Genomic DNA, 24,518 nt, shown 5'->3' with positions numbered 1-24,518 from the left:
CGTGCGACCGCATAGCAATACATGGAGCTGCATGCTCTGCTCCCAATTTCTGGCGGCAGAGCCGGGTGTTACCATGCGAGAACCTTGGCCTTATTTCACGCAAGTGAGTATAAGCCCTAAGGGTATGTGTCCACGTTCAGGATTGCATCAGGATTTGGTCAGGATTTTTCATCAGTATTTGTAGCCAAAACCAGGAGTGGGTGATAAATGCAAAAGTGGTGCATATGTTTATATTATACTTTTCCTCTAATTGTTCCACTCCTGGTTTTGGCTTACAAATACTGATGAAAAATCCTGACCAAATCCTGATGCAATCCTGAACGTGGACACATACCCTTATACCACAAAATAAGTAAGAAAAAAGAAAAGTGTTGAATTGGTGACCTAGTATATTCTTCTGCATTGAAAATCTTTCATGAGAAAACAGCTTATATTTGTACATTTTTTCATACATGATTTATTTACTGAATCATTGTAGGGAAGCAATAGAAGAGTTACTATCAATGACGTGTTGCTTATATGCAGTATTATATAATGTACTGTATGGATATTATTGCCTGTACATAGACATAAATACACTTGCACAGGTAAGGAAGATGTATTTTTTATTGTTGTTTTTTATTTTTTTCACAATATACAAGAGGACTTTTTCTAAAACATCATGGGATAGTTAAGGTAAACCTTATGTGTTATGAATAGTGTTGAGCAATACCTTCTGATATCAGGAAATATCGAATCGGATTGGATCGGACCGATACCGCAAAAATATCGGGTATCGCCGATACCGATACCGGAAACCAATGCAAGTCAATGGGACACAAATATCAGAATGAAAATAAACTCTATCTTTCCTTTGCACATCCAGTTCCGGAGGGGGAAAGAGTGTGGCGGTGCGTGGGCGGAGACAGCGTGTCTGTGTGCGGGCAGGGTCTGTGTGGGACCATGGGGGGTCTGTGCGGGCTGCCAGGGGTCTGTGCGGGCCTGCTGGGGGTCTGTGCAGGCTGCCGGGGGTCTGTGCGGGCCTGCCGGGGGTCTGTACTGGCATCTCAGGGGTCTGTGCGGGCCTACCGGGGGTCTGTACGGGCCTGCCGGGGGTCTGTGCTGGCTGCCGAGTGTCTGTGCGGGCCTCTCGGGGGTTGTGTGTGTGTGCAGGCATCGTCCGATGGGACTACAAGTCCCATCGGGCTATGCCTGCTACAATGACAGTGATCAACACATTAGCCAATGATGGGACAGTAGTAGTCCCATCATCCGGCTAATGTGTTGAATGTTAAAAAAAACACAAACATACATACTACATACATACATACATACATATTACATACATACTACATACATACAGTCATGGCCAAAAGTATTGACACCCCTGCTATTCTGTCAGAAAATACTCATTTTCTTCCTGAAAATGATTGCAAACACACATCCTTTGGTATTATTATCTTCATTTAATTTGTCTTAAATGAAAAAACACAAAAGAGAATGAAGCAAAAAGCAAAGCATTGATCATTTCACACAAAACTCCAAAAATGGGCCAGACAAAAGTATTGGCACCCTCAGCCTAATACTTGGTTGCACAACTTTTAGCCAAAATAACTGCGACCAACCCCTTCCGGTAACCATCAATGAGTTTCTTACAATGCTCTGCTGGAATTTTAGACCATTCTTCTTTGGCAAACTGCTCCAGGTCCCTGATATTTGAAAGGTGCCTTCTCCAAACTGCCATTTTTACATCTCTCCACATGTGTTCTATGGGATTCAGGTCTGGACTCATTGCTGGCCACCTTAGAAGTCTCCAGTGCTTTCTCTCAAACCATTTTCTAGTGCTTTTTGAAGTGTGTTTTGGGTCATTGTCCCATGACCCATGACCTCTGAGGGGGACCCAGCTTTCTCACACTGGGCCCTACATTATGCTGCAAAATTTGTTGGTAGTCTTCAGACTTCATAATGCCATGCACACGGTCAAGCAGTCCAGTGCCAGAGGCAGCAAAGCAACCTCAAAACATCAGGCAACCTCCGCCATGTTTGAATGTAAGGACCGTGTTCTTTTCTTTGAATGCCTCTGTTTTTTCTCCTGTAAACTCTATGTTGATGCCTTTGCCCAAAAAGCTCTACTTTTGTCTCATCTGACCAGAGAACATTCTTCCAAAATGTTTTAGGCTTTTTCAGGTAAGTTTTGGCAAACTCCAGCCTGGCTTTTTTATGTCTCGGGGTAAGAAGTGGGGTCTTCCTGGGTCTCCTACCATATAGTCCCTTTTCATTCAGACGCCGACGGATAGTACGGGTTGACACTGTTGTACCCTCGGACTGCAGGGCAGCTTGAACTTGTTTGGATGTTAGTCGAGGTTCTTTATCCAACATCTGCACAATCTTGCGTTGAAATCTCTTGTCAATTTTTCTTTTCCGTCCACATCTAGGGAGGTTAGCCACAGTGCCATGGGCTTTAAACTTCTTGATGACACTGCGCACGGTAGACACAGGAACATTCAGGTCTTTGGAGATGGACTTGTAGCCTTGAGATTGCTCATGCTTCCTCACAATTTGGTTTCTCAAGTCCTCAGACAGTTCTTTGGTCTTCTTTATTTTCTCCATGCTCAATGTGGTACACACAAGGACACAGGACAGAGGTTGAGTCAACTTTAATCCATGTTAACTGGCTGCAAGTGTGATTTAGTTATTGCCAACACCTGTTGGGTGCCACAGGTAAGTTACAGGTGCTGTTAATTACACAAATTAGAGAGGCATCACATGATTTTTCGAACAGTGCCAATACTTTTGTCCCCCCCCCCCCTTTTTTATGTTTGGTGTGGAATTATATCCAATTTGGCTTTAGGACAATTCTTTTTGTGTTTTTTCATTTAAGACAAATTAAATGAAGATAATAATACCAAATAATTTGTGTTTGCAATCATTTTCAGGAAGAAAATGAGTAATATCTGACAGAATTGCAGGGGTGTCAATACTTTTGGCCATGACTGTACATACATACATACAACATACTACATACAACATACTACATACATACAACATACTATATACTACATACATACACACATACATACATACAACATACTACATACATACTACATACAACATACAACATGCATACAACATACAAACTACATACATACATACTACATACATACTACATACATACTACATACAAACAACATACTATATACTACATACATACTACATACATACATACAACATACTACATACATACTACATACTGTTAGGGCTAGCGGAACGCACCAAATAATAAGACTGATAGTGTACGGTGCGTTCGTAGCCCGGGGTCCACCGTGCAGAGATGGAACCTGCTGCTGAGTAATGACGGACTATATGGCGGTACTCATAAGTATACTCGCGTGGGTTAAACTTCACCCAACGTGAAGGAAGCGATCCTGTTGCGTCACAGGATCGCGGTACCGCACATAGAAGGCGAGCAAGCAGTCAGCGAACTTAACCCCAACTAGGATTGAAGTCCGATTAGACCACTTGCTGGCACAACACCGCAACAGGGTGTGTTAGGCAACTCTTATAATTAGAGCACCGAAGTGCGAACTGTGCCGTGCTGGCAGGCACCACTAAGCACCCAGACGTGGGTCAGGAAGCGCACTACTGGCGCGTGGCGCCGCACTGGCGGTCACAGCAATAGACGCTGATACGTGTGTGACACGTTGAGTGATTTGTCGGGCGCTAGATAGCAGCCATACTCCATACGCGAACAGTCATACAATAGGGTAGGGGTATTTAATGAACGACTTGCACTCACAACAAACACACGTATTCAATTGTACACTAGCGCATGGCCGTGCGGTCATGCGCAGTTTATATAATTGCAGGACAGGAAGTGGCCACAGAAACTTTGCCCTTCCAGGGCCTGCTAAGAGGACCAATGGAATGCGCTGCAGAGCCAGAGCACATGACCCTCGATCTCCAACGGGAGATCTTGCTCTGGGCATGCTCAGTGTGCGCAAACAAGGACTTAGTCCCAGGGAAGTCCGCTCGCCGCTGACCAGCACTGACTTTAATGGCAGGAGCTGAAGAAGCAGCAGTAACTCTCTGTACAGAGTGAGAGCGAGCAAGACACTGGGAGCGACGTCCCTGCTGAGCAGACTCCACTGCGGCTGGAGGAGAATGGGAGACCGCAGCGGAGACGGATCGAGATTCCCCCTGTGCAGCAGAGGAAACTCGACTCCTAACACATACATACAGTACAGACCAAAGTTTGGACACACCTTCTCATTTAAAGATTTTTCCGTATTTTCATGACTATGAAAATTGTAAATTCACACTGAAGGCATCAAAACTATGAATTAACACATGTGGAATTATATACTTAACAAAAAAGTGTGAAACAACTGAAAATATGTCATATTTTCTAGGTTCTTCAAAATAGCCACCTTTTGCTTTGATGACTGCTTTGCACACTCTTGGCATTCTCTTGATGAGCTTCAAGGGGTAGTCACCGGAAATGGTTCAGGTGTGCCCTGTCAGGTTTAATAAGTGGGATTTCTTGCCTTATAAATGGGGTTGGGACCATCAGTTGTGTTGAGCAGAAGTCTGGTGGATACACAGCTGATAGTCCTTCTGAATAGACTGTTAGCTGCTTTTTTCTTGCCATAATACAAATTCTAAGTAAAGAAAAACGAGTGGCCATCATTACTTTACGAAATGAAGGTCAGTCAGTCCAAAAAATTGGGAAAACTTTGAAAGTGTCCCCAAATGCAGTTGCAAAAACCATCAAGCGCTACAAAGAACCTGGCTCACATGAGGACCGCCCCAGGAAAGGAAGACCAAGAGTCACCTCTGCTTCTGAGGATAAGTTTATCCAAGTCACCAGCCTCAGATATCGCAGGTTAACAGCAGCTCAGATTAGAGACCAGGTCAATGCCACACAGAGTTCTAGCAGCAGATACATCTCTACAACTGTTAAGAGGAGAATTTTGTGCTGCAGGCCTTCATGGTAAAATAGCTGCTAGGAAACCACTGCTGAGGACAGGCAACAAACAGAAGAGACTTGTTTGGGCTAAAGAACACAAGTAATGGACAATAGACCTGTGGAAATCTGTGCTTTGGTCTGATGAGTCCAAATTTGAGATCTTTGGTTCCAACCACCGTGTCTTTGTGTGATGCAGAAAAGGTGAATGGATGGACTCTACATGTCTGGTTCCCACCGGGAAGCATGGAGGAGGTGTGATAGTGTGGGGGTGCTTTACTGGTGACACTGTTGGGGATTTATTCAAAATTGAAGGCAAACTGAACCAGCATGGCTACCACAGCATCTTGCAAAGGCTTGCTATTCCTTCCGGTTTGCGTTTAGTTGGACCATCATTTATTTTTCAACAGGACAATGACCCCAAACACACCTCCAGGCTGTGTAATGGCTATTTGACCAAGAAGGAGAGTGATGGGGTGCTACGCCAGATGACCTGATGGTTTGGGGTGAGCTGGACCGCAGAGTGAAGGCAAAAGGGCCAACACGTGCTAAGCAACTCTTTCAAGATTGTTGGAAGACCATTTCCGGTGACTACCTCTTGAAGTTCATCAAGAGAATGCCAAGAATGTGCAAAGCAGTCATCAAAGCAAAAGGTGGCTACTTTGGAGAACCTAGAATATAAGACATATTTTCAGTTGTTTCACACTTTTTTTGCTAAGTATATAATTCCACATGTGTTCATTTATAGTTTTGATGCCTTCAGTGTGAATTTACAATTTTCATCGTCATGAAAATACAGAAAAATCTTTAAATGAGAATGTATGTCCAAACTTTGTCTGTACTGTACATATAACATACTACATATATACTACATACAAACATACATCCATACAACATACCACATGCATACAACAAACATACAACATACATGCTACATACATACTGCATACACACTACATACATACATACAACATACTACATACATACTACATACATGCATACTACATACATACTGCATACATCATACATACTACATACATACTACATACATACCACATACATACTGCATACATACATACTACATACATACTATATACAATACAATCATACATTACATACAACACATACATATAGACATACAGTACATATAACAGAGTACATAATCACCATCACTTGTCACTTTGTTCCACGAAGACAGTGTCATCTGTAAAAAATATTAAAATAACAAACAAACAATATACTCCCTGATCCGTAGAAATCCACGAGTGTCCCACGATGATCTCCCGTGGAGAACAGCAGCATCAGCTGATGCGACCGCTCTCTAGGGGCTCCAGGAATACAATGACGGGAGGAAGGTACCTTCACGTACTGTATTCCTCCGCCGCTCTAAAAAAAAAATAGTCCCTAGTCTCACTTTTGGCATTGCTGTGTTAGAAATTTCCCACGCAGCAAATGCAATAAAGTGAGACTCTGAACTATAGTAACCTCTCAGTGATGCACTGCAGGAGCCATTGTCTCCTGTCAGTGTGTCACTGAAGGTCCTATAGAGCAGTGACATCACCCGAAGTCACTGTTCTATGGGGGAGATCATCTTGGGACACTCGTTATTAATTGGACTACGGCAAACAGGCAGTTTTTCAACGCATCAGCTGCCCATTCTGAAGTCAGGGGAGGAGGGGGCGGAGTTTCGGCCGCACATGCGCAGTAGAAAATGGTTGAATGCGACAGACAAAAACCTTCACTTGAACCTTTTTTCGTGCCGACTGTCCGCCAAAACACAACAGATCCATTGCACGATGGACGCGACTTGTGGCCATCCGTCGCGATCCGTCGCTAATACAAGTCTATGGGTAAAAAATGCATCCTGCGAGCACATTTGCAGGATACGTTTTTTTCTCAAAATGAAGGATTGCGACGGATTGCTAAAAACGCAAGTGTGAAAGTAGCCTTAGAAACATCGGCCTTTCTCTTATATATCTATGGATACATTATATCTATCTATAGTTATATTTATAGATAGATATATCTATAGATACATCTATGTATCTATCCATATATCTGTCTGCTTTCACACATCAGGTTTTTGCCGTCAGGCACAATCCGGCGAGTTTTGAAAAAAAAAACGGATCCGTTTTTTCCGCCGGATCCGTTTTTTCTCATAGAGTTGTATTAGTGCCGTATTGCACCTGATGGCCACACGTTTCATCCGTTTTTTGCCGGATCCGTCAAAAAAGCTGTTTCCGCCAGACGGAAAACACATACAGAGGAACGTTTTTTCTGTCTGGCGAAAAATCGCACAGCGACGGATCCGGCAAAAAAACGGATGAAACTAAGACGTGAAATGATGAATCCGGCCTCCGAATCTGTTTTTTCTTGCATGTTTTCATTCAAATCATGCACATTTTCCGTTTATTTATTTATTTCCAAAAACTGCATCAAAAACGTGCAAAAACCGCACCAAAAACTGCATCAAAACTGTAGTGAACTTTTTTTGTCCGTCGCGTCCGCCATTTTCTACCGTGCATGCGTGGCCGAAACTCTGCCCCCTCCTCTCCGGACTTCAAAAGGGGCAGTGAATGCGTTGAAAAACTGCATCCGCTGCCCACGTCGTGCACAAATTTCACAACGTGCGTCAGTACGTCGGCCCGATGCATAGCGATGGACCCGTACTGATGCAAGTGTGAAAGGTGCATTAATTAGCGTTTAATTAAAAAAACGGCGTTGGCTCCCGCGCAGTTTTCTGCGCTAGAGGGAGAAAGCCGATGGCCGGGTACCATTATTTGTAGCCTGGGAAGGGGGTAATACCCATGACCCCTCCCAGGCTCTGAATATCAGCCCGCAGCTGTGTGCGTAGCCTTTACTTGCTATTAATATAGGGGACCACAAAAAAATGACGTGGGGTCCCCCTAAACTTTATAGCCAGAAAGGCTATGCGCACAGCTGCGGGCTGATATTCATAGCCTAGAGAGGGGCAATGGATATTGCCCCCCCCGGCTACAAATACCAGTCCGCAGCCGCCCCAGAAATTGCACATCTGTAAGATGCACCAATTCCGGCACTTAGCCCCACTCTTCCCACTCCGGTGTAGCGGTGGGATATGGGGCAATAAGGGGTTAATGTAACCTTGCTATCGTAATCCTAGTGTAGTGAAAGAGTAAAAAAAATAATAAACACACAGCCAGAAAAAAGTATTTTAATATTCTTCATTTAACCATACTTACCTTACTTCAGCGCCTGCAAAAAACTTAAAATAATAAACCGTATACTACCTGTCCGCCGTAGTCCAATTAATAACGAGTGTCCCACGACGATCTCCCCTATAGAACAGTGACAACGGCTGATGTCACTGCTCTATAGGACCTTCATTCACACACTGTCAGGAGACAATGGCTACTGCAGTGCATCACTGAGAGGTTACTACAGTTCAGAGTCTCACTTTATGGCATTTCTCACACAGCAATGCCAAAAGTGAGACTAGGGACTATTTTTTTTTTACAGCGGAGGAGGATTACAGTGCAGAAGGATAACTTCCTCCCGTCATTGTATTCCTGGAGCCCCTAGAGAGCGGTCGCATCAGCTGATGCTGCCGTTCTCCACGGGAGATTGTCGTGGGACACTCGTGGATTTCGGCGCATAAGGGAGTATATTGTTTGTTTGTTATTTTAATATTTTTTACAGATGACACTGGCTTTGGGGAACAAAGTGACAAGTGATGGTGAGTATGTACTCTATGTTATATGTACTGTATGTCTATATGTATGTATTGTATGTAATGTATGAATGTATTGTATGTTGTATGTGTATAGTATGTATGTAGTATGTTGTATGCATGTTGTATGTATGTAGTATGTATGTAGCATGTATGTAGTATGTATGTATGTAGTATGTTGTATGTATGCATGTATGTAGTATGTATGTAGTATGTATGTTGTGTGAGGCTGTGGCCTCTGATACAGCTAGGGCGTGCTGTTTGTTCTCCCCAGAATGTGCATGCAGACGGATGAAGTCCATAGGTGTGCATGAGAGTCACAGATCTCCGGTCCAGGTTTTCCAGGTGGCTGAAGGCCACAGGTTGGTGTGTTTAAAAACCCTGCAGTAAGGGGTATGGGTGTGTCAGGTGTTAGGTGTCTGGCCAGGTCAGGCCAGGTGTGTGAGGTGCACGTCAGTGTCAGTCTGGTGTGTGCTGGTCTGCAGAGTGCATGGAGGCCAGCAGAGCCAGCACCCAGGGCAGCTGAATAGCCTAGCACCCGCAGCCTACATAGAGATGCAAGTCGTCCATGGTACTGGTCTCGGATGTGGACAGTCCTGTGCCCGGAGGTGGATGTCCTGTACCCGAAGGAGTCGGATGTGGACAGTCTTGTGCCTGGAGGTGGATGTCCTGTACCCGAATGAGTCAGATGTGGACAGTCCTATGCCCGGAGGTGGATGTCCTATACCCGAAAGAGGATGTGCAACGTTTGCAAACAGGTGGATATGGTGCCCGGTTGCTATCCGGAGGATATCCTGAACTGTGTACGACTGTGTGAGTAAAGAGTCTGTAAAGAGAATGTGATACAGCGATGCAGGACACCCACGAGAACTAGTCAGAGGAGGGCTGGCGTGTGTAGTGTCTGCAACATATGAGGCTGTGTGTATGGAGACGTATAGAGATTGTGAGATGGCGTGCGGTCGCCCAGGGAAACTGGACAAGGGAAGTCTGGCCTGTTTAGGGACCGCAAATCTAAAGCCATGTGATATGTATTGCTTTGAACTGTTGTAAACTGGTCACTGATAATATCCACTGAAGTTATATGCATTTATGTGAATTGGACTTTAATGCTGTGAAGAAACACATTAAAAGAGACTTTTGTGTTTGAATTTGTGGGTCCCTGCTTCTTCACTGCGTACAATGCTACTGTAGCTTTACATATGGTGGAGAGAATGCGGCAGTGTGAACTGAGGCATACCCAAAGCGTGCTGCATAGCATTGTGCAAAGTCGGCTGGAAATTTTTTTTTTCCTTCTCAAGACAGCTTGCCAGCACCCAGGGCAGCTGAATAGCCTGGCACCCGCAGTGTACACAGAGATGCAAGTCGTCCATGGTACTGGTCTCGGATGTGGACAGTCCTGTGCCCGGAGGTGGATGTCCTGTACCCGAAGGAGTTGGATGTGGACAGTCCTGTGCCCGGAGGTGGATGTCTTGTGCCCGAAAGAGGACTAGCATGTGCAACGTTTGCAAACAGGTGGATATGTTTTGTGAATTCTGTTATCGAACTCCCTCCTGTGGTCATGAATGGTACTTCGGCGAGTTCTGTCCATGGACTCCCTCTGGTGGCTGTGAGTGGAGCTGCTGCTTCTGAGGTTCCTTCCACAGGTGACGTAGTTTATTCCTTGGCTGGCTGCTCTATTTAACTCCACTCAGATCGTTACTCCATGCCAGCTGTCAATGTTCTTGTACTGGTTCAGTTTGCTCTTGGATCTTTCTGGTGACCTGTCTACTCCAGCAGAAGCTAAGTCCCTGCTAGTTAATTATTTGTTCGTTGTTTCCTTGTCCAGCTTGCTTTCATGATTTTGTCTTGCTAGCTGGAAGCTCTGGGATGCAGAGTGGCACCTCCGCACCGTGAGTCGGTGCGGAGGTCTTTTTGCACACTCTGCGTGGTCTTTTTGTAGTTTTTTGTGCTGACCGTAAAGTTACCTTTCCTATCCTCAGTCTGTTTAGTAAGTCTGGCCTCCCTTTGCTGAAACCTGTTTCATTTCTGTGTTTGTGACTTTCATCTTAACTCACAGTCAATATATGTGGGGGGCTGCCTTTTCCTTTGGGGAATTTCTCTGAGGCAAGGTAGGCTTTATTTTCAATCTCTAGGGCTAGTTAGCTCTTAGGCTGTGAAGAGGCGTCTAGGCAATGTTAGGTACGCTCCACGGCTATTTCTAGATGTGTGATAGGATTAGGGATTGCGGTCAGCAGAGCTCCCACTTCCCAGAGCTTGTCCTGTGTGAGTTTAACCATCAGGTCGTTCCGGGTGCTCCTAACCACCAGGTCCATAACAGTACAGCTGGCCCTAAGTATTAATGCATCTCAATAGAGGGATAAGAGAAGTTCTGAGACCATTTTTTTTTTCTCTGCAGTGTGTTTTGTCTTTCTTTTCCCCTTAACCTCTGGGTGGTTCAGGACACAGGTGTAGATATGGACATTCAAGGCCTGTCCTCTTCTGTGGATCATCTCACTGCAAGGGTACAAAACATTCAAGATTTTGTGGTTCAGAATCCGATGTTAGAGCTTAGAATTCCAATTCCTGATTTGTTTTCTGGGGATAGATCTAAGTTCCTGAATTTCAAAAATAATTGTAAACTGTTTCTAGCTTTGAAACCCCGCTCCTCTGGTGACCCCATTCAACAAGTAAAAATCATTATTTCTTTGTTGCGTGGTGACCCTCAAGTCTGGGCATTTTCCCTTGCGCCAGGAGATCCTGCATTGCGTGATGTAGATGCGTTTTTTTCTGGCGCTTGGATTGCTTTATGATGAACCAAATTCAGTGGATCAGGCAGAGAAAATCTTGCTGGCTTTGTGTCAGGGTCAGGATGAAGCGGTCTGTGCTTACTCAGTGGAATGAGTGTGCCCTGGTGGCAATTTTCAGAAAGGGTCTTTCTGAAGCCCTTAAGGATGTCATGGTGGGATTTCCCACGCCTGCTGGTCTGAATGAGTCTATGTCCTTGGCCATTCAGATCGATCGGCGCTTGCGTGAGCGCAAAGCTGTGCACCATTTGGCAGCATTCTCTGAGCATAGGCCTGAGCCTATTCAATGTGATAAGACTTTGACCAGAGCTGAACGGCAAGAACACAGACGTCGGAATGGGCTGTGTTTTTACTGTGGTGATTCCACTCATGCTATCTCCGATTGTCCTAAGCGCACTAAGCGGTTCGCTAGGTCTGCCATTATTGGTACGGTACAGTCAAAATTTCTTTTGTCCGTTACTCTGATTTGCTCTTTGTCGTCCTATTCTGTTATGGCATTTGTGGATTCAGGCGCTGCCCTGAATTTGATGGACTTGGAGTTTGCCAGGCGCTGTGGTTTTTTCTTGGAGCCCTTGCAGTATCCTATTCCATTGAGAGGAATTGATGCTACACCTTTGGCCAAGAATAAGCCTCAGTACTGGACTCAATTGACCATGTGCATGGCTCCTGCACATCAGGAGGATATTCGCTTTTTGGTGTTACATAATCTGCATGATGTGGTCGTTTTGGGGTTGCCATGGCTACAGGTCCATAATCCAGTATTGGATTGGAAATCTATGTCTGTGTCCAGCTGGGGTTGTCAGGGGGTACATGGTGATGTTCCATTGCTGTCAATTTCGCCTTCCACTCCTTCTGAAGTCCCTGAGTTTTTGTCAGATTACCGGGATGTATTTGATGAGCCCAAATCCAGTGCCTTACCTCCTCATAGGGATTGCGATTGTGCTATTAATTTGATTCCTGGTAGTAAGTTTCCTAAGGGCCGACTGTTTAATTTATCTGTGCCAGAGCACGCCACTATGCGGAGTTATATAAAGGAATCCTTGGAGAAAGGTCATATTCGCCCGTCGTCATCACCGTTGGGAGCAGGGTTCTTTTTTGTGGCCAAGAAGGATGGTTCTTTGAGACCTTGTATTGATTACAACCTTCTTAATAAGATCACAGTCAAATTTCAGTACCCTTTGCCGCTGCTGTCTGATTTGTTTGCTCGGATTAAGGGGGCTAGTTGGTTCACCAAGATAGATCTTCGAGGGGCGTATAATCTTGTGCGAATTAAACAGGGCGATGAATGGAAAACAGCATTTAATACGCACGAGGGCCATTTTGAGTACCTGGTTATGCCATTCGGGCTTTCTAATGCTCCATCTGTGTTTCAGTCCTTTATGCATGACATCTTCCGAAAGTACCTGGATAGATTCATGATTGTATATTTGGATGATATTTTGGTCTTTTCGGATGATTGGGAGTCTCATGTGAAGCAGGTCAGAATGGTGTTCCAGGTCCTTCGTGCGAATTCCTTGTTTGTGAAGGGGTCAAAATGTCTCTTTGGAGTTCAGAAGGTTTCATTTTTAGGTTTCATTTTTTCCCCTTCTACTATCGAGATGGACCCTGTTAAAGTTCAGGCCATTTATGATTGGACTCAGCCGACATCTGTGAAGAGCCTGCAGAAGTTCCTGGGCTTTGCTAATTTTTACCATCGCTTCATCGCTAATTTTTCTACTGTTGCTAAACCGTTGACTGATTTGACCAAGAAAGGTGCTGATGTGGTCAATTGGTCCTCTGCGGCTGTAGAGGCTTTTCAGGAGTTGAAGCGTCGTTTTTCTTCTGCCCTTGTGTTGCGTCAGCCAGATGTTTTGCTCCCGTTTCAGGTCGAGGTTGATGCTTCTGAGATTGGAGCAGGGGCTGTTTTGTCGCAAAGAAGTTCTGATGGCTCGGTGATGAAACCATGTGCCTTCTTTTCTAGAAAATTCTCGCCTGCTGAGCGCAATTATGATGTTGGCAATCGAGAGTTGTTGGCCATGAAGTGGGCATTCGAGGAGTGGCGACATTGGCTTGAAGGAGCCAAGCATCGCGTGGTGGTCTTGACGGATCACAAGAATTTGACTTATCTCGAGTCTGCCAAACGGTTGAATCCTAGACAGGCTCGATGGTCGCTGTTTTTCTCCCGTTTTGATTTTGTGGTTTCGTACTTTCCGGGCTCTAAGAATGTGAAGGCTGATGCCCTGTCAAGGAGTTTTGTGCCTGACTCTCCGGGTGTTCCTGAGCCGGCGGGTATTCTCAAAGAGGGGTTAATTTTGTCTGCCATCTCCCCTGATTTGCGGCGGGTGCTGTAGAAGTTTCAGGCTGATAGACCTGACCGTTGTCCAGCGGAGAAACTGTTTGTCCCTGATGGATGGACTAGTAGAGTTATCTCTGAGGTTCATTGTTCGGTGTTGGCTGGTCATTCTGGAATCTTTGGTACCAGATATTTGGTGGCTAGATCCTTTTGGTGGCTTTCTTTGTCACGGGATGTGCGTTCTTTTGTGCAGTCCTGTGGGACTTGTGCTCGGGCTAAGCCCTGCTGTTCTCGTGCCAGTGGGTTGCTTTTGCCCTTGCCGGTCCCGAAGAGGCCCTGGACGCATATTTCCATGGATTTTATTTCAGATCTCCCTGTCTCTCAAAGGATGTCGGTCATTTGGATGGTTTGTGATCGCTTCTCTAAGATGGTCCATTTGGTACCCTTGTCTAAATTCCCTTCCTCCTCTGATTTGGTGCCGTTGTTTTTCCAGCATGTGGTTCGTTTGCATGGCATTCCGGAGAACATCGTCTCGGACAGAGGTTCCCAGTCTGTTTCGAGGTTTTGGTGGTCCTTTTGTGCTAAGATGGGCATTGATTTGTCTTTTTCTTCGGCTTTCCATCCTCAGACAAATGGCCAAACCGAACGAACTAATCAGACTTTGGAAACATATCTGAGATGCTTTGTTTCTGCTGATCAGGATGATTGGGTGTCCTTCTTGCCTTTGGCTGAGTTCGCCCTTAATAATCGGGCCAGCTCGGCTACTTTGGTTTCGCCTTTTTTCTGTAATTCTGGTTTCCATCCTCGTTTCTCTTCAGGGCAGGTTGAGCATTCGGACTGTCCTGGTGTGGATTCTGTGGTGGACAGGTTGCAGCAGATTTGGACTCATGTGGTGGACAATTTGACATTGTCCCAGGAGAAGGCTCAACGTTTCGCTAACCGCTGGCGTTGGGTTGGTCCCCGACTTCGTGTTGGGGATTTGGTTTGGTTGTCGTCTCGTTAAGTTCCTATGAAGGTTTCCTCTCCTAAGTTTAAGCCTCGTTTCATTGGTCCGTATAAGATTTCTGAAGTTCTCACTCCTGTGTCATTTCGTTTGGCCCTTCCAGCTTCTTTTGCCATCCATAATGTGTTCAATAAGTCGTTATTGCGGAGATACGTGGCGCCTATGGTTCCCTCCGTTGATCCTCGTGCCCCGGTGTTGGTCGAGGGGGAGTTGGAGTATGTGGTGGAGAAGATTTTGGATTCTCGTATTTCGAGACGGAAACTCCAGTACCTGGTCAAGTGGAAGGGTTATGATCAGGGAGATAATTCCTGGGTTTTTGCCTCTGATGTTCATGCTGCCGATCTTGTTCGTGCCTTTCATTTGGCTCGTCCTGATCGGCCTGGGGGCTCTGGTGAGGGTTCGGTGACCCCTCCTCAAGGGGGGGGTACTGTTGTGAATTCTGTTATCGAACTCCCTCCTGTGGTCATGAATGGTACTTCGGCGAGTTCTGTCCATGGACTCCCTCTGGTGGCTGTGAGTGGAGCTGCTGCTTCTGAGGTTCCTTCCACAGGTGACGTAGTTTATTCCTTGGCTGGCTGCTCTATTTAACTCCACTCAGATCGTTACTCCATGCCAGCTGTCAATGTTCTTGTACTGGTTCAGTTCGCTCTTGGATCTTTCTGGTGACCTGTCTACTCCAGCAGAAGCTAAGTCCCTGCTAGTTAATTATTTGTTCGTTGTTTCCTTGTCCAGCTTGCTTTCATGATTTTGTCTTGCTAGCTGGAAGCTCTGGGATGTAGAATGGCACCTCCGCACCGTGAGTCGGTGCGGAGGTCTTTTTGCACACTCTGCGTGGTCTTTTGTAGTTTTTTGTGCTGACCGCAAAGTTACCTTTCCTATCCTCAGTCTGTTTAGTAAGTCTGGCCTCCCTTTGCTGAAACCTGTTTCATTTCTGTGTTTGTGACTTTCATCTTAACTCACAGCCAATATATGTGGGGGGCTGCCTTTTCCTTTGGGGAATTTCTCTGAGGCAAGGTAAGCTTTATTTTCAATCTCTAGGGCTAGTTAGCTCTTAGGCTGTGAAGAGGCGTCTAGGCAATATTAGGTACGCTCCACAGCTATTTCTAGATGTGTGATAGGATTAGGGATTGCGGTCAGCAGAGCTCCCACTTCCCAGAGCTTGTCCTGTGTGAGTTTAACCATCAGGTCGTTCCGGGTGCTCCTAACCACCAGGTCCATAACAGATATGGTGCCCGGTTGCTATCCGGAGGATATCCTGAACTGTGTACGACTGTGTGAGTAAAGAGTCTGTAAAGAGAATGTGATACAGCGATGCAGGACACCCACGAGAACTAGTCAGAGGAGGGCTGGTGTGTGTAGTGTCTGCAACATATGAGGCTGTGTGTATGGAGACGTATAGAGATTGTGAGATGGCGTGCGGTCGCCCAGGGAAACTGGACAAGGGAAGTCTGGCCTGTTTAGGGACCGCAAATCTAAAGCCATGTGATATGTATTGCTTTGAACTGTTGTAAACTGGTCACTGATAATATCCACTGAAGTTATATGCATTTATGTGAATTGGACTTTAATGCTGTGAAGAAACACATTAAAAGAGACTTTTGTGTTTGAATTTGTGGGTCACTGCTTCTTCACTGAGTACGATGCTACTGCAGCTTTACAGTTGTATGTATGTAGTATGTATGTATGTATGTATGTAGTATGTATGTATGTAGTATGTATGTAGTATGTATGTATGTAGTATGTTTGTGTTTTTTTTTTTTTTCATTCAACACATTAGCCGGATGATGGGACTACTACTGTCCCATCATTGACTAATGTGTCGATCACTGTCATTGTAGCAGGCATAGCACGATGGGACTTGTAGTCCCATCGGACGATGCTGGCCCGCACAGACCCCCGGCAGGCCCGCACAGACCCCTGGCAGCCCACACAGACCCCCAGCAGGCCCGTACAGACCCCCAGCAGGCCCGCACAGACCCCCCCACGGTCACGCACAGATCCCGCCTGCACACACAGACACACAGTCACCACCCACGCACCGCCCACACTCCATTATAGTGCATCATTGCTCTATGGAAACTTCCGATTCCGGTATTCGATATCGTAAAAGTATCGGAACTCAGTATCGGAACTCCGATATAGTGAATATCGGCCAGTACCCGATATTTGCAGTATCGGAATGCTCAACACTAGTTATGAATTACATAAATTAAAATCTAATATCCTTGTGGAATCTCCTCTTTGAGTAAATAATTAAATTAGCAAGAAGCCGACTTTGAGACAAATGTTTTGTGTATTTTTCTCATTAGCAAAAGGGTGCTAAAATATGTGGCCTTAGGAAATTACAGATATTATGGGTATATCATAGTCATGTTTGCTATGTCTAAGATGGTAAAAGTATGGTCATGTAACATGGCGAGTGGCAGTAGCTGTTGGCGAAACACTCGATTTCCACGCCCCTGCACACTACATGAAGATGGGGGTCCTGCCTTGGTGTGTGTGGTTGTATTGCTGGTGTGGAAACCTTCAGGTTCAGCTTTGCCTCAATTTGTGCAGCGCCGGAACCCTTTAACCCACAATGAGAAAGCCAGAGAAGTTTATAAAAATAGAGTTCTTTTTACTGACAATAAAACTTATGTAGAGAGGGAAGCAGGAAATATGCTTGCCGTTTTCTTCTGAACAAAACAGAGGCACATTCTTGGTGGTCATGAATGGTAGCACAATTCTTCTTGTGAATGTTACAAATGAACAACAGGACAAATTGGGTAACTTCATCTTCCTGGTACAGGGACACCCGGGTCAATGTGTTTTGCTTTGACCACTTCACCCAAACAGCACTCTTGGGCCTAATGGGTCAATGTGTTTCTCTGTGGCTACTGCACTCTTGTGAAACAATGTAAAGGAGCTCTCACTAGCTGCCACTTTACCGATGTGCCCTAGCCCGGCTGATCATGCATTTTTTCACATCTGGTCTCCAGGTCTGCTAACACCACTGCTTCCTTCAGCTTTTGTTGTACTTAAATGCGCCAGACTTGCCTGCTATGAGGAACTGTCACCACTGTAGCATTCTTGCGGAGTTTTGCTCCCTTTTAGTGATGAGCGAATATACTTGTTACTCGAGATTTCCAGAGCATACTCGGATGTCCTCCGAGTATTTGTAAATGCTCGGAGATTTAGTTTTCATCGCCACAGCTGAATGATATACAGCTACTAGCCAGCATAAGTACATGTGGATGTTGCCTGGTTGCTAGGGAATCCCCACATGTAATCAAGCTGGCTAACAGATGTAAATCATTCAGCTGCTGCAAGGAAAACTAAATCTCCGAGCACTTACAAATACTCGGAGGGCACCCGAGTGTGCTCGGGAAATCTCGAGTAACGAGTATATTCGCTCATCACTACTCCCTTTCCTTGTCTTGGCTGCCACACACACACACACACACAGTGATGATAACCTTCCTTCGAGGGTATCCTTCCTTGTTTCTTGCTCTGTAACTACTCAATAGCCCCCAGGAACCAACAGACAGATCCCTATTACTCCTCTTCAACTATGGGCCAGCCCTACAAGTAACACTGTCACCCTTGACTCACTCTTGCCTACTTTTGTTGGAAGCCTATCTGGGCCTGTTTAGCCCACTCCCACTGGGCTTTACTTTGGACAACCTCTTCCTCCCAGCCTTAAATGTTGCTGGCTGTGGCGGGATGCATCTCACCCACTGCACACCAGCCTATACAACACCACATCTTTATAAAGTCTCCAACTTCATCGGGGTACAGGTTGTGGAGCCGTGGAAAGTAAGTATTTCTGTTTTATCACTCTGTGACTTATGTATACCACATCTCCGGAGCCTTCCTCCTCTAAGAACCTGAACCATCTGTCAATGTCAAACTTGATGACACACACCTTAGTCTGTGCATCTTCTGCAGCGAAGAGGTGGGCCCTATTGGTTCTGTTCAACCACCCCTTCACAAAGGTATCAGCCCACTTTCACTCCTCTATCATGTCATTTTCCTCGTACGCTCGTCCTTTTCAGAGGTTTTGTGGCGGGGATCCAGGGGTTCTTCAGTAGGCAATGATAAAAAATGTAGTCCCTCCCAATCTACCTCAACCTCCAGGGGGTCTTGGGTGGGACTAGTGGTTTTGGCTGCCAGAGTGGTACCCTCCATCTTGGCCTTCCCTGCAGTAGTTGGAGTGCCCCTAACTGCAGGTGTCGTGCTGTCTTCATCTCTAGAGGATGGTACCACTGTGCTGACATCAACATCATCATCTCTCCTTCTCATCCCATATACAATCTCTTACCTGCTCATGCCGCTTACACCTAAAGAACATCTCTAGAATCCGCCCTTTTCTCACCATGGAAACAACAAAAACCCTCACTGTCACCCTGATCCACTCCCACCTGGACTACTGTAACGCTCTATTAATTTGCCTCCCCCTCACTTGACTTTCCCCTCTCCATTCTATCCTTAATGCAGCAGCCAGGGCTGCCCATCTAGCTAATCGGTATTCAGACGTGTCCGCTCTTCACCAGTTATTACACTGGCTGCCCATTCATTACAGGATAAGATTCAAAGTATTTGTTCTCACCCACAAAGCTCTCCACAGTGCGGCACCCCCTTACATCTCCTCCCTCATTTCTGTCTATCGGCCTAACCGACCACTGCGCTCTGCAAACGACTTTCGACTAACCTCTGCACTAATCCATACCTCCCACTCCCAACTCCAAGACTTCTCCCACGCTGTGCAAATCATCTGGAATGCTCTACCCCAAGATATTAGGACCATCCACAATTTGCATAGTTTTAGGCGCTCCCTCAAAACATATTTGGTCAGAGCGGCCTATCCCTAATCAGTCATTTTATGTTTGTGTGTGTGTAGCCCATTCACTATCTCCATCTATCCCCCACTCCCTGAAGATGGCTGGACCATCATTGTAAATACATCATTGTAAATACACACCTGTACTTTGTATCTCCCCCACCTCATTGTAGATTGTAAGCTCTCACAAGCAGAGTCATCTTATTTTGCGTTAATTATTGTATTGTTAACGTTGTTACTAGGGTTGAGCGACTTTTACTTTTATAGGATCGGGTCGGGTTTCACGAAACCCGACTTTTTCAAAAGTCGGGTTGAGTGAAATCGGCCGATCCTATAAAAAAGTCGGGGTCGGGGTCGGCCGAAACTCGAAACCCAATGCAGTGCATTGGGTTTCCAATGGTTCCCAGGGTCTGAAGGAGAGGAAACTCTCCTTCAGGCCCTGCGATCCATATTTAAGTGTAAAATAAAGAATTAAAATAAAAAATATCGCTATACTCACCCTCGGACGCGCCCTGGTACTAACCGGGAACCTTCCTTCCTTCGAATCAGCGCTTGCAGGACCTTGCGGTGACGTCGCGGCTTGTGATTGGTCGCGCGACCGCCCATGTGACCGCTCGCGCGACCAATCACAAGCCGCGACGTCACCGCAAGGTCCTGCAAGCGCTGATTCGAAGGAAGAAAGGCTGCCGGTTAGTACCAGGGAGCGTCAGAGGGTAAGTATAGCGATATTTTTTATTTTAATTCTTTATTTTACACTTAAATATGAATTCCGATACCGATTTCCGATATTGCAAACATATCGGAACTCGGGATCGGAATTCCGATACCAGATTCAGAAGATCGCCGACTTCATGGCTGACCCCACACAGGGATCGGGTCGGGTTTCATGAAACCCGACTTTGCCAAAAGTCGGCGACTTCTGAAAATGGCCGACCCGTTTCGCTCAACCCTAGTTGTTACTTATGACTGTTGTGTTTAAAATTGTTAAACTGTAAAGCGCTGTGGAATATGTTTTTGCTATATAAATAAAGTTTATTATTATTGGGACTGGTCGCAGCAGTAGCTTACTGAGCAGCACCTGATGGTGGTACTTATAGGTTGGCTGCCTTGAAGGGTGCTGGCATCATACTTTGTGCTGGCTCCACACTTTCCAACATCAGACTTCAGTTCCACAAGAGTAGCTCCCGGAGGACTAGCCCCTGCTCCAGCTGGGGGGATTCTCTCCACTGTAACAGTACATGTTCCATTAGATTCTGCCCTTCAGTCCTCCAACTGTTCTCACCTTGGGGGTAATGATGTGAGTGAGGCCATCATCCGCCGGCCGCAACATCTCCTTCGACCAATAGCGCGTCCTGTCCGTGCTCCATCTCATCACTTCTTGTCTCCGATGCTGCAAGGATCCGCCATTTTCTCGCCACTAGCACCCAAACACTGCACGATCTTCGCTCGTCAAGCTCCGGTCTTAAAATGGCGTCGGTCTCTGACTCACAGCACACTTTGTTTATTCGGCTCTGCCTCTTCCGAGGTCGGTCTTCTGATTCATCCTCTGCTTCGCGCGTCACTCTCGGTGACTCTGCTTTCATCAATGCCTCCAGCACTCATCTCATTTTGCATCATGCCCTCCCCCGACATGCATATCTTATCTTGTGCTAGGAACATTTTCATGCTCCTAGGCTTCATCCACTCCCGCGAAAAGCAGATCTTCTTCCTCTTAGCTCAGCAGCTATCGCCATATTTGGGTACATGCTTCTGGCCATTATCTTGGGCCATCTACAGTGGCGGAAATAAGTATTTGATCCCTTGCTGATTTTGTAAAGTTGCCCACTGACAAGACAAGAACAATTTTAAGGGTTGGTTCATTTTAACTTTGAGAGATAGAATATAAAAAAAAAATAAAATCCAGAAAATCACATTGTATAATTTATATAAATTTAATTTGCTGAGTGTGTGTGGTAGCCAAGAAAAGGAAAGACTCAGCAAGAATTCAACAGTGGTGGCAGTTCCTCATTGTAGGCAATTCAGCGGCACTTAAGTTCTGGATTTTTGCGAACCAACTGAAAAAAACTTAAAAAATAACTTTTAATCTAATTCACTAAAGAGTAAACAGCTCTGGCAAAAATTAAGAGAGCATTGCAAAATGTTCAGTTTGTCTGATTTTTCTCTTTGTAGGTATTTTTGAGTAAAATGTAAATTGTTCTTTTAGTCTATAAACTTCTGACAACATGTCTCTGAATTTACAAGCATTACATTTTGTATTTTTTTCGGACAAAGAAAAATGGTCAAAATAAAAAACCCCCTGTGCTTTTAGACCTCAATTAATACAAAGAAAACAAATTCATAATCATTTAGAAACAACAATACTAAAGTTTTAACTCAGGAAGAGTTCAGAAATCAATAATTTGTTGAATAACCATAATTTTTAATCATGGCTTTCATGCGTCTTGGCATGCTTTCCATCAGTCTTTCACACGGCTTCTGGTGCAAAAATGTAAGCAGTTCTTCTTTGTTTGATGATTTGTGACTATCCATCATCCTCTTGATTACATTCCAGAGGTTTTCTATGGGTTCAGGTCTGGAGATTGGGCTGCCCATGACAGGGTTTTGATGTGGTGGTCTCTTAATTTTTGCCAGAGCTGTATACAGTGCCTTGCAAAAGTATTTGGCCCCCCTGGAACTTTTCAACCTTTTCCCACATATCATGCTTCAAACATAAAGATACCAAATGTAAATTGGAACACAATTGTGAAGTTGAACGAAATTTATTGGTTATTTTAAATTTTTGTGGAAATTCAAAAACTGAAAAGTGGGGCGTGCAATATTATTCGGCCCCTTTACTTTCAGTGCAGCAAACTGACTCCGAAAGTTCATTGTGGATCTCTGAATGATCCATTGTTGTCCTAAATGCCTAATAATGATAAACATAATCCATCTGTGTGTAATCAAGTCTCCGTATAAATGCACCTGATCTGTGATAGTCTCAGGGTTCTGTTTGAAGCACAAAGAGCATCATGAAGAACAAGTAACACAACAGACAGGTACGTGATACTGTTGTGGATAAGTTTAAAGCCGGATTTGGATACAAAATGATTTCCAAAACTTTAAACATCCCAAGGAGCACTGTGCAAGCGATCATATTGAAATGGAAGGAGTATCATACCACTGCAAATCTACCAAGACCCGGCCGTCCCTCTAAACTTTCATCTCAAGCAAGGAGAAGACTGATCAGAGATGCAGCCAAGAGGCCCATATCCACTCTGGATGAACTGCAGAGATCTACAGCTGAGGTGGGACAAACTGTCCATAGGACAACAATCAGTCGTACTCTGCACAAATCTGGCCTTTATGGAAGAGTGGCAAGAAGAAAGTAATTTCTCAAAGATATCCTTAAAAGTGTAATTTAAAGTTTGCAACAAGCCACCTGGGAGACACACCAAACATGTGGGAGAAGGTACTCTGGTCACATGAAACAAAAATCACACTTTTTGGCAACAATGCCAAACGATATGTTTGGCGTAAAGGCAACACAGCTCATCACCCTGAACACACCATCCCCACTGTCAAACATGGTGCTGGCAGCATCATGGTTTGGGCCTGCTTTTTTTCAGCAGGGACAGGGAAGATGGTTAAAATTGATGGGAAGACAGATGGAGCAAAACACAGGACCATTATTGAAGAAAACCTGTTTGAGTCTGCAAAAGACCTGAGACTGGGACGGAGGTTTGTCTTCCAACAAGACAATGATCCCAAACATAAAGCAAAATTTACAATGGAATGGTTCACAAATAAACATATCCAGGTGTTAGAATGGCCAAGTCAAAGTCCAGACCTCAATCCAATCAAGAATCTGTGGAAAGAGCTGAAAACTGCTGTTCACAAACGATCTCCATCAAACCTCACTGAACTTGAGCTGTTTGCCAAGGAAGAATTGGCAAGAATTTCAGTTTCCCGATGTACAAAACTGATAGAGACATACCCCAAGCGACTTGCAGCTGTAATCGCAGTAAAAGGTGGCGCAACAAAGTATTGAGTTAAAGGGGCCAAATAATATTGCACGCCCCTCTTTTCAGTTTTTGAATTTCCACAAAAATTTAAAATATGCAATAAATTTTGTTCAACTTCATATCTATGTTGCACCTGTTGTTGATTCTTCACCAAAAATTAACATTTGGTATCTTTATGTTTGATGCATGATATGTGGGAAAAGGTTGAAAAGTTCCAGGGGGCCGAAATATATATATATATATATATATATATATATATATATATATATATATATATATATATATATATATATACACACACACATATACACATCTTGATATACAGCTCTGGCCAAAATTAAGAGACCACCACATCAAAACCCTGTCATGGGCAGCCCAATCTCCAGACCTGAACCCCATTGAAAACCTCTGGAATGTAATTAAGAGAATGATGGATAGTCACAAGCCATCAAAGAAGAGCTGCTTACATTTTTGCACCATAAGCAGTGTGAAAGACTGTTGGAAAGCATGCCAAGATCCATGAAAGCTAATATATATATATATACACACACACACACACACACACACACACACACACAAGAAGGGGTGCACTAATTGGAAGAGTAAATGAAGAGGGGGGGGTTCTCTACCTAGTCTATACATGGCAAATACATGAGCAAGAGAAAAAGATAGACCAATTGGGGTAGGCACAACCACAAGTATATAAATATCAAGAAAATCCTTTATTATCACCTCACAAAATACCATAAAAACATTTAAAATACATGAAAAAAGCAAGAGATCACACCCACACTCATGGGTTAAAGTCAAACCCTGAGCCCAAAAGCAATTATAGTAACAATATAAATAACATGAACAATAATGTATATGCAGTTACATGCTAGACCCCATGTGCACCAACATATTAATCCAAATAATATCAGTATTCAGCCCAAGCAGAGGCTTATATGTCAGCGGCCCATAGAAATTGAATAACCCTACTTACTGGG

The sequence above is a fragment of the Ranitomeya imitator genome, chromosome 9 (assembly GCF_032444005.1).
Source record: "Ranitomeya imitator isolate aRanImi1 chromosome 9, aRanImi1.pri, whole genome shotgun sequence".
Taxonomy (NCBI): Eukaryota; Metazoa; Chordata; class Amphibia; order Anura; family Dendrobatidae; genus Ranitomeya; species Ranitomeya imitator.
The sequence above is the reverse complement of the archived record's forward strand: the minus strand, read 5'-3'. Positions refer to the sequence as shown.